Raw genomic sequence first — 12,625 nt, forward strand, 5'->3', positions numbered from 1 at the left:
CCAAAGTCCTATGCCAGGAGGGTGACCTCAGGGACACATGCTCATAAGACACTTAGGAGCCAGCAGCTGGCATGGAGAGCCTGCCAGACACTGTGGGAGGGGCACCCCAGAGCCTCTGCAGACCTTCCTTTGTGGCTTGGTGCCAAGGCTACTATTCAAAGGACAAAAAGAGGGTCTCTTTGCTCGGCAAGCCAGTCAGCTGCACTGGAAAAGCAGTGCCCTGGGACCAGACCTATTTCTTTTTAATATCAACTAGGCTAGAATTGTTCAACCTGCCTTCCCATGTATATATATATATCTGATTCCCAAGCAGGTTCTTTCTAAAAGTCAAGTTTCAGTTTAGTTAGGAATTTTTTTCCCTTTTCCTTCTGGAGACGGAGCCCTGAGAGCATTTGTCATTTCTGCCTTGTGGTGCAGGGAACGGACGCCTGTGTCCGTTGAGCCTGAACTATTGCCTGAGGCTGCAGAGAGGAATCAGTGTGGAAAAGGTTTGTCTCCCAAGCATGAGGGCCCGCGTGTCATCCCCGGAACCCTCGGGAATTGCCAGACTTCATGCACCCGTGTAGACCTCGCACAGGAGGGAAGCAGAAGCAGAAGGATGCCTGGGCCTTGCTCGCCAGCCAGCTTAGCCTAACTGAGGAGCCTCAGGGCCCATGCCTCTACTCTCAACACAGACAGGTGGATCACTGTGAGTTCCCAGGCCAGCCTGGTCTACAGACTGAATTCCAGGACAGTCAGGCCTACAAAAAAACAAAAACAAAAACAGAGTGGAAGATCCCTGAAGAATGAATGACACTTGTGATTGACCTCTGACCTCTGACCTCTGGCCTCCACACACATGGGGGCCTACACACCGGCACACACAAGCATGAATGCATCTGTGGACAGAAGAAAACGTTTGCCACCCAGACCTGGATGCTGTCTCTGTCTTCACTTTACAGACACATAAACCTGGGTATAGAGAGCGAGAGGGTTCCCACTGTCAGGGTCAGCAAGTGGTAGACCTGGGATTCGAACTCTGTGCATATGCCAGGCAAGCCTTCCAGCAAGCCACAACACCCAATTGATCTTTTAATTTTTCATTTACTATTACTGTGTGTGTGTGTGTGTGTGTGTGTGTGTGTGTGTGTGTGTGAATGCTCTTACACCTGGGCCACAGCATGCGCATGGAGTCAGACGGTGATGTTGTGACGTTTTCACAGGTGCCAAGAGTTGACTTCAGGTCTGCAAACTTGTGCAGAAAGCCCCTCTGCCCACTGAGTCATCTTGCCTGCCTGCAACCGGCCTTTACCAGATTCTTTGTGCATGTAAAAAGAACTGACCTTCTGTGTGAGGGCTGGCCATAGTTCGGTGAGAATTGGTGTCTTGAGGGCGCTGCCTCTGGTATCTCAACACTCTGCCCCCTAACGGCGGGAAGAGGAAAGCCAGGAGGCACGGACTGAGGAGCCGGATTTTCTGCTTCAGGGGCCCAGCACCTGCTCGGCTCGCGGGCCACAGCGCCACCTGGTGGTCTGCTACAAGACCTTCAGCGGGAAGCCGGAGGTTTTGTTGGGTGCTGGGGCTAGAACCTGATACAGCAGTTTGGTTCTTAAGTGTTTCCCCCAATAGGCGCATTGTTGAAAGGCCTGGTCTCCAGATGAGAGTGTTATTGAGTTGCGACTGGATCGTGGCAGCACTCACCCCATTGATGAGTCAACGAACTGATGGAGCCTGCTTGGAGGAAACAGACCGTTGCGGGTACATCGTTGAAGTGTCTAAAGGCTACTTCCTGTTAGGACTTGGACCTGACATGTGCCCCAAAGGCTGCATGCCGAAACCTGTAGGAACCACTGAGGGGTGGAGCTTAATGGGAAAACATGAGGTCACAAGGGGCTTGACCCCCAACAAGAATTTAGAACCCAGATCCCTCTCTCCTCAGGCAAGCCTTGCAGTGGAGCAATGTCTCACCACACACACCATACCATGACGTGCCTTACCATAAACACAGCCCAGAAACTAGGGCTGGTGACCATGGATTGCACACTTGGAGGCTGTGAGCCTGCAACTCAGGTTAAATATAATTTCATCTGAAATTAGTGCCCCTCGACATATCTAAAGTGAAGGGTATGCTAACTCAGCAGATTTCCTCCTTTCTTAGCAGGCTCAGGTGGATTCAGGCTTCCAAATGTGGTTCTCGTGGGCACCGTAGACTGCACTACAGAGTGCGAGTCAGCAACCGCGAGGCTGTTCTTGAGGGGGAGGTGATGGAGCCTCGGGTGTAGGCATGCTAGGCAGGCGTTCAGCCATCCCCGTCCCCAGCCCATGCTTTAAGAAAAGTGTGTGTGCTGCTGGGTGGTGGTGGGGTCTGGAGAGATGGCTCAGGGGTTAAGAGTACTGTTTGCTCTTCAAGAGGACCCAAGTTCAGTTCCCAGTACCCACATGGCAGCTCACAACCATCTGTGACTCTAGTCCCATTGAATCTGAGGCCTTCCTCTGGACTCTAAGCATTTGATGCACATGGTGCACAGACATGCACATAAAATGAGCATTTTTAAAAGTTGAAAAGAATTGACCCATGGTTGAAGACTCACAAATATGGAGGGGCACTTTTTTCCCCAGATTCTATTTCTGTTCTTGTTTCATATAAAGCTAAGAATTGTTGAGCTGGGTGGAGCATAGTGGGCTGTGTGCATAATCCCAACACTCTAGGGGCTGAGGCAGGAGGACCAAAGGTTCAAGGTGAGCCAGGGACGTTTAGTGAGCCTCTGTCAAACGGTGGCAGAAAGGAAGGGCAGAATCAGGCATGGCGGTGCTAAGCAGGAGGATCAAGCCCAGGAGCAGCCTGGGCTGTACACTGAGACCCTGTCTTCAAAGGAAGGAAGGACGGACGTGGGGGAGGAGGGAGGGGAGGAGGGAGGGAAGATGCAACACTATAATCCTTGGAGTAGCAGACCATAAGCCCCTTGGCTCTGCAGAATCCCCCTTGTTATGTCTCATAGTGCGGTTTGGCTCATCATGCTGTCTGTCTGTCTCACAGTACTGTCTGTCTATCTCACCATGCTGTCTGTCTGTTTCACCGTGTTCTGTGTCTGTCTCAAATTACAGTCATTCTGTCTCAGAGTACTGTCTGTCTGTCTCACTGTGCTGTCTGTCTGTCTCACTGTGCTGTCTGTCTGTCTCACCGTGCTGCCTATCTATCTCAACAGGCTGGCTGGCTGTCTCATTGTGCTGTCTGTCTGTATCACCATGCTGTCTGTCCGTCTCACAATATTGTAATATTGTCTGTCTGTCTCGCCATGCTGTCTGTCTGTCTGTCTCACAGTACTGTCTGTCTCACTGTGCTGTCTGTCTGTCTCACAGTACTGTCTGTCTGTCTCAACGTACTGTCTGTCTGTCTCACAGTACTGTCTGTCTCACCATGCTGTCTGTCTCACCGTGCTGTCCGTCTGTCTAACCATGCTGTCTGTCTGTATCACTGCACTGTCTGCCTGTTTCACCATGCTGTCTATCTGTCCCAAGGTGCTGTCTATTGCACCATGCTGTCAGTCTGTCTCACCATGCTGTCTGTCTGTCTCACCATGCTGTCAGTCTGTCTCACCATGTTATCTGTCTAACCGTGCTGTGTGTCTGTCTCACAGTACTGTCTGTCTGTCTCACCTTGCTGTCTGTCTGTCAAATAGTACTCTCTGTCTCACTGTGCTGTCTGTCTGTCTCGCAGTACTGTCTGTCAGTCTCACCAAGCTCTCTGTCTGTGTCCCTGTTCTGTCTGTCTGTCTTACCATGCTGTCTGTCTGTCTCACCAGGCCATCTGTCTGTCTCGCCGTGCTGTCTGTCTGTCTCATCATGCTATCTGTCTGTCTCACCATCCTGTCTGTGTCTCATCATGCTGTCTGTCTGTCTCATCATGCTATCTGTCTGTCTCATCATGCTGTCTGTCTGTGTCACCATGCTGTCTGTCTGTCTCATCATGCTGTCTGTCTGTGTCACCATGCTGTCTGTCTGTCTCACCCTGCTGTCTGTCTGTGTCACCCTGCTGTCTGTCTGTCTCTCCGTGCTGTCTGTCTGTCTCACCGTGCTGTCTGTCTGTCTTTCCGTGCTGTCTGTCTGTCTCACTGTGTTTTCTATCTGTCTCACCAGGCTGTCTGTCTCTCTTCCTGTACTGTTTCACCACTCTGTCTCACGGAGCTGTCTATCTGTCTCAAAGTGCTCTGTCTGTCTCACCGTACTTTCTGTCTGTCTCACCATGCTGTCTGTCTGTCTCACCATGCTGTCTGTCTGTCTCACACTGCTTTCTGTCTGTCCCACCATGCTATCTGTCTGTCTCACTGTACTGTCTGTCTGTCTCACAATTCTGTCTGTCTTTCTCACCGTGCTGTCTGTCTGTCTCGCAATGCTGTCTGTCTGTCTCACAGTACTGTCTGTCTGTCTCACCATGCTGTCACTCTGTCACACTGTGCTGTCTCTCTGTCTCACCTTGCTGTCTGTCTGTCTCACTGTGTTTTCTGTCCGTCTCACCATATTGTCTGTCTGTCTCACAGTATTGTCTGTCTGTCTCACACTGCTGTCTGTGTCACCATGACACCTGTCTGTCTCACCATGCTGTCTGTCTGTGTCACCATGGTGACTGTCAGGCTCACCGTGCTGTCTGTCTGTCTCTTCATGCTTTCTGTCTGTCTCTCCGTGCTGTCTGTCTGTCTCACTGTGTTTTCTATCTGTCTCTCCATGCTGTCTGTCTGTCTCACAGTACTGTCTGTGTGTCTCACTGTGCTGTCCGTCTGTCTCACAATACTTTCTGTCTATCTAGCTGTGCTGTGTGTCTGTGTCAACCATGCTGTCTGTCTGTCTCACCATGCTGTCTGTCTGTCTCACCATGCTGTCTGTCCTTCTCACCATGTTGTCTGTCTCTTTCTGCTGTCTGTCTGTCTCACCCTTCTGTCTGTCTGTCTCACTCTTCTGTCTGTCCTTCCCATAGTGCTATCTGTCTCACCATCACATCTATTTGTCTCACTATGCTGTCTGTCTGTCTCACCATGCTGTCTGTCTGTCTAACCATTCTGTCTGTCTCACCATGCTGTCTGTCGGTCTCACGGTACTTGTCTGTCTGTCTCATCACGCTGTCTGTCTGTCTCACCATGCTGACTGTCTGTGTCACCATGCTATCTGTCTTTCTGACCATGCTCTCTGTCTTTCTCACCATGCTGTCTGTCTGTCCCACCGTGCTGTCTGTCTCATCATGCTATCTGTCTGTCTCACCATCCTATCTTTCTCTCTCTCTCACTGTGCTGTCTGGTTGTATCACCATGCTGTCTGTTTGTCACACCATTCTGTCTGTCTGTCTTATTGTACTGTGTGTCTGTCTCACCATTCTGTGTGTCTTTCTCACCATGCTGTCTATCTGTCTCACCATGCTGTCTGTCTATCTAACCATTCTGTCTGTCTCACCAGGCTGTCTGTCTGTCTAACCATGCTGTCTGTCTGTCTAACCATTCTGTCTGTCTCACCAGGCTGTCTGTCTGTCTAACTATGCTGTCTGTCTGTCTAACCATTCTGTCTGTCTCACCAGGCTGTCTGTCTGTCTAACCATGCTGTCTGTCTGTCTAACCATTCTGTCTGTCTCACCAGGCTGTCTGTCTGTCTAACCATGCTGTCTGTCTGTCTAACCATTCTGTCTGTCTCACCAGGCTGTCTGTCTGTCTAACCATGCTGTCTGTCTGTGTCACAATGCTGTCACTCTGTCTCACCATGCTGTCTGTCTCTCTCACAGTACTTTCTGTCTGTCTCACCATGCTGTCTGTCTGTCTCTATGTGCTGCCTGTCTGTCTCGCCATGTTCTCTGTCTGTCTCAAATTGCTGTCTTTCTGTCTCACAGTACTCTCTGTCTGTCTCACCATGCTGTCTGTCTGTCTCACAATACTGTCTGGCTGTCTCACAGTACTGTGTGTCTGCCATGCTGTCTGTCTGTGTCACCGTGCTGTTTGTTTGTCTCTCCGTGCTATCCGTCTAACCGTGCTGTCTGTCTGTCTTACTGTGTTTTCTGTCTGTCTCACCATGCTGTCTGTCTGTATCACAGTACTGTCTGTCTGTCTCACTGTGTTGTCTGTCTCACCTGCTGTCTGTCTGTCTCATCATGCTGTCTGTCTGTCTCACCATGCTGTCTGTCTGTCTCACCATGCTGTCTGTCTGTCTCACAGTACTGTCTGTCTGTCTCACCATGCTGTCTGTCTGCCTCACAGTATTGTCTGTCTGTCTCACCATGCTGTCTGTCTCATCATGCTGTCTGTCTCACAGTACTGTCTGTCTGTCTCACCATGCTGCCTGTCTGTCTCACTGCGCTATCTGTCTGTCTCACAGTACTGTCTGTCTCTCTCACTGTGTTGTCTGTCTGTTTCACCACACTGTATGTCTGTCTCACCATGCTGTTTGCCTGTCTCACTTTACTGTCTGTCTGTCTCACCACGCAGTCTGTCTGTCTCGCCATGCTGTCTTGTTGTTGTTCTCTCACAGGTCCTACTTCAGCACTAACTGGGTCAGGCACAGCCTCAGCCTCTGATGGACCCGGGGGGGTAGAAGGAAAGCTTAGCATCCTTGCAGGACAGTACAGGTTAGACCAAGACATGAGACAGTCAGTGTGACACCCTGCCTGCACCTGTAGAAATGGGCTCATCTAGGACATGGAGGCTTGAAGAGGTGGTTTTTCAGAAAGCATAAGGGGCTGATGGAGACCTCTTCCATCCTGAGGGTCAGCAAACAGCTCCCGTCTAACTTGGTTGCCAGCAACGGGTAGCCAGATCTTACAGAGTCTCAGAAAGGCATTTTCAAGAAGCACTCATCAGGTGCCTAACCTTGCTCCTTGTGCATGGTGGGGAGCTTCAGCCACAGGACCACAGAGGCAGCTCAGATAACCCAGGGACCCACTGTAGGACCCATGGTGGTGGGTGTCTCTTTCTCCTATCCCCACCTCCCTCCTTTCCTCTCCTCTCCGCTCTCTTCCCCCTTTCCCTCTTCCTCACTCCCTTCTTCCCTTGCCTCTCTCTCTCCCTTCCCTTACTTTTAAAAAGCAATTGATTTTATTTGTATATACGTGCATACGCGCATCTGCAAATATGTGCACTGATACCCTGGAGAGCAGAAAAGGGTGCTGGATCTATGGGAGCTGGAGTTACAGGCATTTGTGAACCACTTAAGGGGGTGCTGGGATCTGAACCCCAGTCTTTATGGTTGGAAAGCAAGTGTTCTTAACCACTGAGCCATCTTTTCAGCCTCCTCCCATCCCCCATCTCTCTTCTTTACGGAAAGAGTTTGGTTTGGTTCAGGGTTTTTTTGGGGGTGTGTGTGTCTGTTTTGTTTTCTTTTGTTTTGAGACATTGTTTCATACAGCCCAAGCTGGCCTTCAGCTTTCTGTGTAGCCAAGGATGACCTTGAACTTCTGCCCCTGCATCTCCAATGCTGGGATTACAGGCCTGCACCCCCATACTTGGGCTTCTGTGGTTGGAGGATGAAACATGCCAGATCAATGGTTCACCGAGACAGAGCACCAGTCTTTTGGGGGTGGGGTTGTTTGTTTGTTTGTTTTTGTTTTTGTTTTGTTTTTGTCTTTTTCTTTGAAACAGGATGTCAAGCTGGCCTGAAATTTGCTATGCCTTCGGAGACGATCTTGAATATCTGATCCTGTCTCCACTTCCCTGGAGCTGGGATGGTGGGAGGGTGCTACCCTGCCCAGAAGACAAGCATAGGAAATAGAGAGTGCAGAGAGGGCTTGAAAAAATAGGGAAGTTCAGCAAATCCAGCAATTCCACCTCAGAATATAAACCCCAGAGACCTGAAAGCGGGGCCTCAAAGGGACTCTTGTACATCTATGCCTACTGTGACTTCATACACGAGAGGCAACACGAGGTCCATCGACGGATGGACAGGTAAGCAAACTATGGTCTGGAATATTACTCAGCCTTAAAAAGGAAAGGTGAGCTGGGAGGGTGGCTCAGGTGGTCAGTGCTTGATTTGCAAGCATGAGGGCTGACTCTGATCCCCAGAATCCATGTAAAGCCCCAGGCATGGTGGTGCACACTTGAAATCCCAGCGCTAGGAAAATAAAGACAGTGGGCTTCCTGGCTTGGCAAGTTCCAGATCAGGCAAGAACACCTGAGGTTAATCTTTGACTGATTCTCTCTCTCTCTCTCTCTCTCTCTCTCTCTCTCTCTCTCTCTCTCTCTCTCCCTCTCCCTCTCCCTCTCCCTCTCCCTCTCTCCCTCCCTCTCATCCCCCCCAATGCATGCACACATACATGCACATGCACAAAAATCCACATCTACACACAAAGGAAGGGAAATTTAGCCAGGCTTCGTGGCACACACCTGTAATCTCACTTAGGAGGCAGAGGCAGGAAGGAGGGGCAGGAAAAGGGAAAGGAGGAGAGAGAAAGGGAAGTGAGGGGAGGGAGGAGGAAGAGCGTGAGGAAGGAGGGGGCAGGGGAAGTAAGGATGTCCTGGTCCAGCTATTCCATAACACAGACCAGTCCAGCTCTCCAGGAGAGATAGCCGCTCCATCGGAGAGACTCCATTCCTAGGAGCCCTTAGGTCAACAGCTGCCTAGGGACAGGGGCAGGTTTGTGTAAGGGGCCCGACTTCCAGCTGGGAGGGCAACATGCTCTGGAGGTGGATTGTGCTTGGTCATCTGTGTGCTGTGTTTACTTCTCCATTATAAAAGCAGACTTGATGATCCAACATAACACAGAGCGCCCTGCCCCCCACGCAAGAGATGGGGGGCGGGGGGTAGGAAAGCTGATGACAGACCAGGTACGAGGGCCATGAACATTGTGACCAATGCCGTAAATGTGGTAGTACTGAAAAAAAGGGGGGGGGGGATGTAGACTGAGGTTTATAAAGCCAGCTAAGGGCTGGGATTTGCTTTCTAAAATCCTCAGAAAATGAGAAAAAGGAATGTAGCTTTCTGGCACAAGCCTGGAGATCCCAGCAAGTATTGAATGTGATCACAGACTTGTGGAGGTTGAGCAGCTTCTACTGCATTGAACATGTCCAGGGCCAGGCGTGGTGGTGGCGCACACCTGTGATCCCAGCACTCGGGAGGCAGAGGCAGGTGATCTCTGTGAGTTCGAGGCCAGCCTGGTCTACAGAGAGAGTCCAGGACAGCCAAGGCTACACAGAGAAGCCCTGTCTCGGAAAACAAAACAAAACAAAACGTCCAAAATCAAAACACTCTGTAGAGCAGTACCCAAAGAGAAAGCAAACCCCAAGGCAGGGGGGTGGCTGCAGCTGTGTGCTCACCACATCTGCCCACACTGTGCCCCAGGAGGAGGGATGGCTGATGGTGTGTCCTAGCCCTCTGTCTTTCTCCATTTTATAGAGTTTGGGGTCCCATTGAAGAGCCAAGAAAGGGTGCCGCCTGCAGTGGGTGGACCTTACACTGCAATCCACAAGACCAATATAATCTTCCAGGAACCACTGGTCTCCCCGGAGACTCCCGAGTTCCTCAAGTTGACAACACTACCCCTCACAGTGTAGGCCTGGAATCCTCAAGCTCTGGGGGGGGGGGGGGTCAGCGGTAAAGTCCACCAGCCTTACCATGGCAAACACACAGAAAGGGCTCGCCCCCGGGATAAGCTGACTGCAGCCCAGGCCAGGGCAAAGCCTGAGCAGCAAGTCCAAGGAGCTCGGCCCGGGGTCAAGTTCGGCACAGTTGGGCGTGTATTCACTCTCATGATCACACATATCCTTTTCCTTGAGCGATGCAGATTTTCGGTTCTTTAAGCCACTTTTCTGGGCTAGAAGCAGTGACTCAGGATATTAAGGCACTTGCTTCAAACATGACAACCTCGATTCAGTTCCCCGGAACAACACAGGCGCAGAAAAGAACCATCTCCAGCAAGGCGTCCCCTGAACTCCACATGCATGCTGTGGCACACCCCTCTCCGTATGCTCACAAAATAAATTAAAATCTATTTAAAAATTTTTTTCTTTACAAAAACTACTTTCCCATTCCTAAAAGGTCTCTCTGCTGGGTCAGGCAGCGGTGGCCCACGCACACCTTTAATCCCGGCGCTTGGGAGGCAGAGGCAGGTGGATCTCTGTGAGTTCGAGGCCAGCCTGGTCTGTAGAATGAGTTCCAGGTCAGCCAAGGCTACACAGAGAAACCCTGTCTCAACGGAAAACGAAATGAAACAAAATTCCTTGCAGCAAGTCTGTGGGAATACCTATTTCAGTCCTTTAAAAAAACAAGAAAACAACTCATTGCTTCTGAGAAAACCAAGCAAGAGAGAGCAGAGTGCAAGTGGGGAGAGGCTGAAAGGGAAGACGGTTGGGGGAGAAGTCCTGAAAGGGTGGGTGGGTGGATTGATGAGTGGCTGGAGTGTGTGTGTGTGTGTGTGTATGTGTGTGTGTGTGTGTGTGTGTGTGTGTGTTGTGTGTGTATTGGTGAGGGAGGGGAAACGCAGGTTCGTGAGACAACTGACTCAACGCTGAGTCAATACATGGACTGGAAGAAAGGGTGAAGCAGATCGCTTTGTTGCCGCCCATAGACGCTCAGACATGCCACCAGGTGTCGCCTTAACCTCAGGAACCACCCCAGAGGCGGAGTCAAGCCTGCCAAAAGCTCTGCTTCAAATCCCGCACACCAGACAAGGTGGAGGAGGGGGGGTGGTGGGGGGGGGGAGGGGGGGTACCCACCTTGCATTTGCACCCGCCCACCATCAACACCCACAGGCTTCACCTACCACCCCACCTCCTCCAGCCATGGGGGAAAAGAGTGGCAAGCTGCAGATAAGCAGGGAAGTCACACATCTATCCTCTCTGGGATAGGCAGGGGTGCGGAGACTAGGAACCCTTTAAGCTGATACAACATCAGCTGCTGGCGCTGTTACCAGTGGTCACAATCAGGAGCATTGTTGCCAACCCAGGAGCCAACCTAGCTTTAGACCTTTGGAACAAAACAAAAACAAAAACAAACAAACAAACAACAAAAAAAAAGTTTTATTAAGCCCTAGCAATGCACTTAGAAAAACAATGGCAAAGGGATGGCTTGTCCTTAAACCTTTCTAAACAAAGCACTTTTCCCTCAAAGATCACAGCGCCGCTGATTTCTGCGCTGCCGATGGAACTTGGAAAAGAGTACCAGGTAGCTGGTGGCCACCGCCACCGCCGCCGCCACCGCCACCACACATAAAACCCACTTAGGGATGCCAAATCAACTCAGGAAGTCACCACGGTCTCCAAACCCCAGCTAGCCTCCACTTTGCCTTCAGATACCCCTGGCTCTGGAACCTGCAGGGAGACCCAGGGGACCCGAAGCAGGTGCTGATGGAAGGCAGCCTTTCTCAAGCCTTTCCTTACCACACCCCCAGCGAAAGCACTTGTCACCTCCGGCCAGCCTTTACCGGCTGCACTGCGCAGAGAGGACCCGGGTCCTCAACAAAGCTGCCTCAAAGTGTTCAAGACAGCGTCGATCAACTGTCAAGGGAGAACTTGAGTAACCCCACACGTTATCATGTTATTAGCACATTCTGTACCCTGAAGCTTGCCGGTTCAAGCTCATCCGGGCCCACGGGCCCCCCTCCCCCCGCACAGCCTGCCCCAAGCATACTTACTCCCACTCTTTCCTTCTGGCCTGGGGGGTGCTGTGCATTTTGTGCGCCTGGTGGGCCAAGATGACATCCCTGTGGTCCACCACGCCGCCGCGCCGTTTCAGAGTTGGGCCCTCGAGGCTGCCGCTCATCTGCTGTGACCACGGGACGTGCGTGGTCCTGGATGAGCCTGCCAAGGTGCAGTCCGCGCCCGAGCACCTTGGGCTGCGCGGGACGTCATGCTTGAGGTGAGGAAGCATGGGCTCAGAGCCCCAGGAGGCCCTCGGCATCCATGGACCTCGGTCAGAAACGCCAGGAGAGGAAACTGGAGGGAGAGAGGAGACAGGGAGAGCAGAGTGAGAGAAGCAACAGGGAAGTCAGGGCCTTGTGAACAGGTGTGGACAGCAGAGGCCACCCACCCTACCTCCGGAAGTTCAGCACCCCAGGCCCGCCTGCCAGGATTGAGTATTCCCTTGGTAACTGAGGGGCAGGAAAGACACTTCTAGCAGTTGCCGGGCAACACAGGCCATGGGTTCAAAGGGCGCAAGGGTGTGACTGATGCTGAGCAGTAGGACTGCCTGGCTCTCATCTCCGTGCTCCCTTCTGCAGGGTAGACTCTCTAGAGGCCTCGCTCTCTGTGCTCTGGGCCTGAGTCCCAGAACCCTCATAACAAGTTCAAACTCAAATGTCCTGGGCTAAGAGTCTGGTCTTGATCTGCTTCCTGTGTGGTGTAGAAAATCTGTTGGTTCCTTTGTCTCATTATTTTATTTTATTTTATTTTATTTTATTTTATTTTATTTTATTTTATTTGTGACTGTGTATATTGATGTGTGCATGGGACATGGTGCCACATGGCATGTGGAGGCCAAAGGTCAACCTCAGCTGTCATCCTTCAGGGGCCATCCACCTTAGTTTTTGAGACAAGGTCTCTCACTGGCTTGGAATTGAGTAGGCTAGGCTGACTGGCTAGTGAGCTCCAGAGATCTGCCTGTCTCTGACTCCCCAGCAGTGTGGTTCTAGAGTGTACCACCGCCCCTGGCCTCCGTGGTTCTAGAGTGTAAAAAACCCCCCTGG

This window comes from Acomys minous, assembly GCF_964271855.1.
Source record: "Acomys minous genome assembly, chromosome: 14".
NCBI classification, from domain to species: domain Eukaryota; kingdom Metazoa; phylum Chordata; class Mammalia; order Rodentia; family Muridae; genus Acomys; species Acomys minous.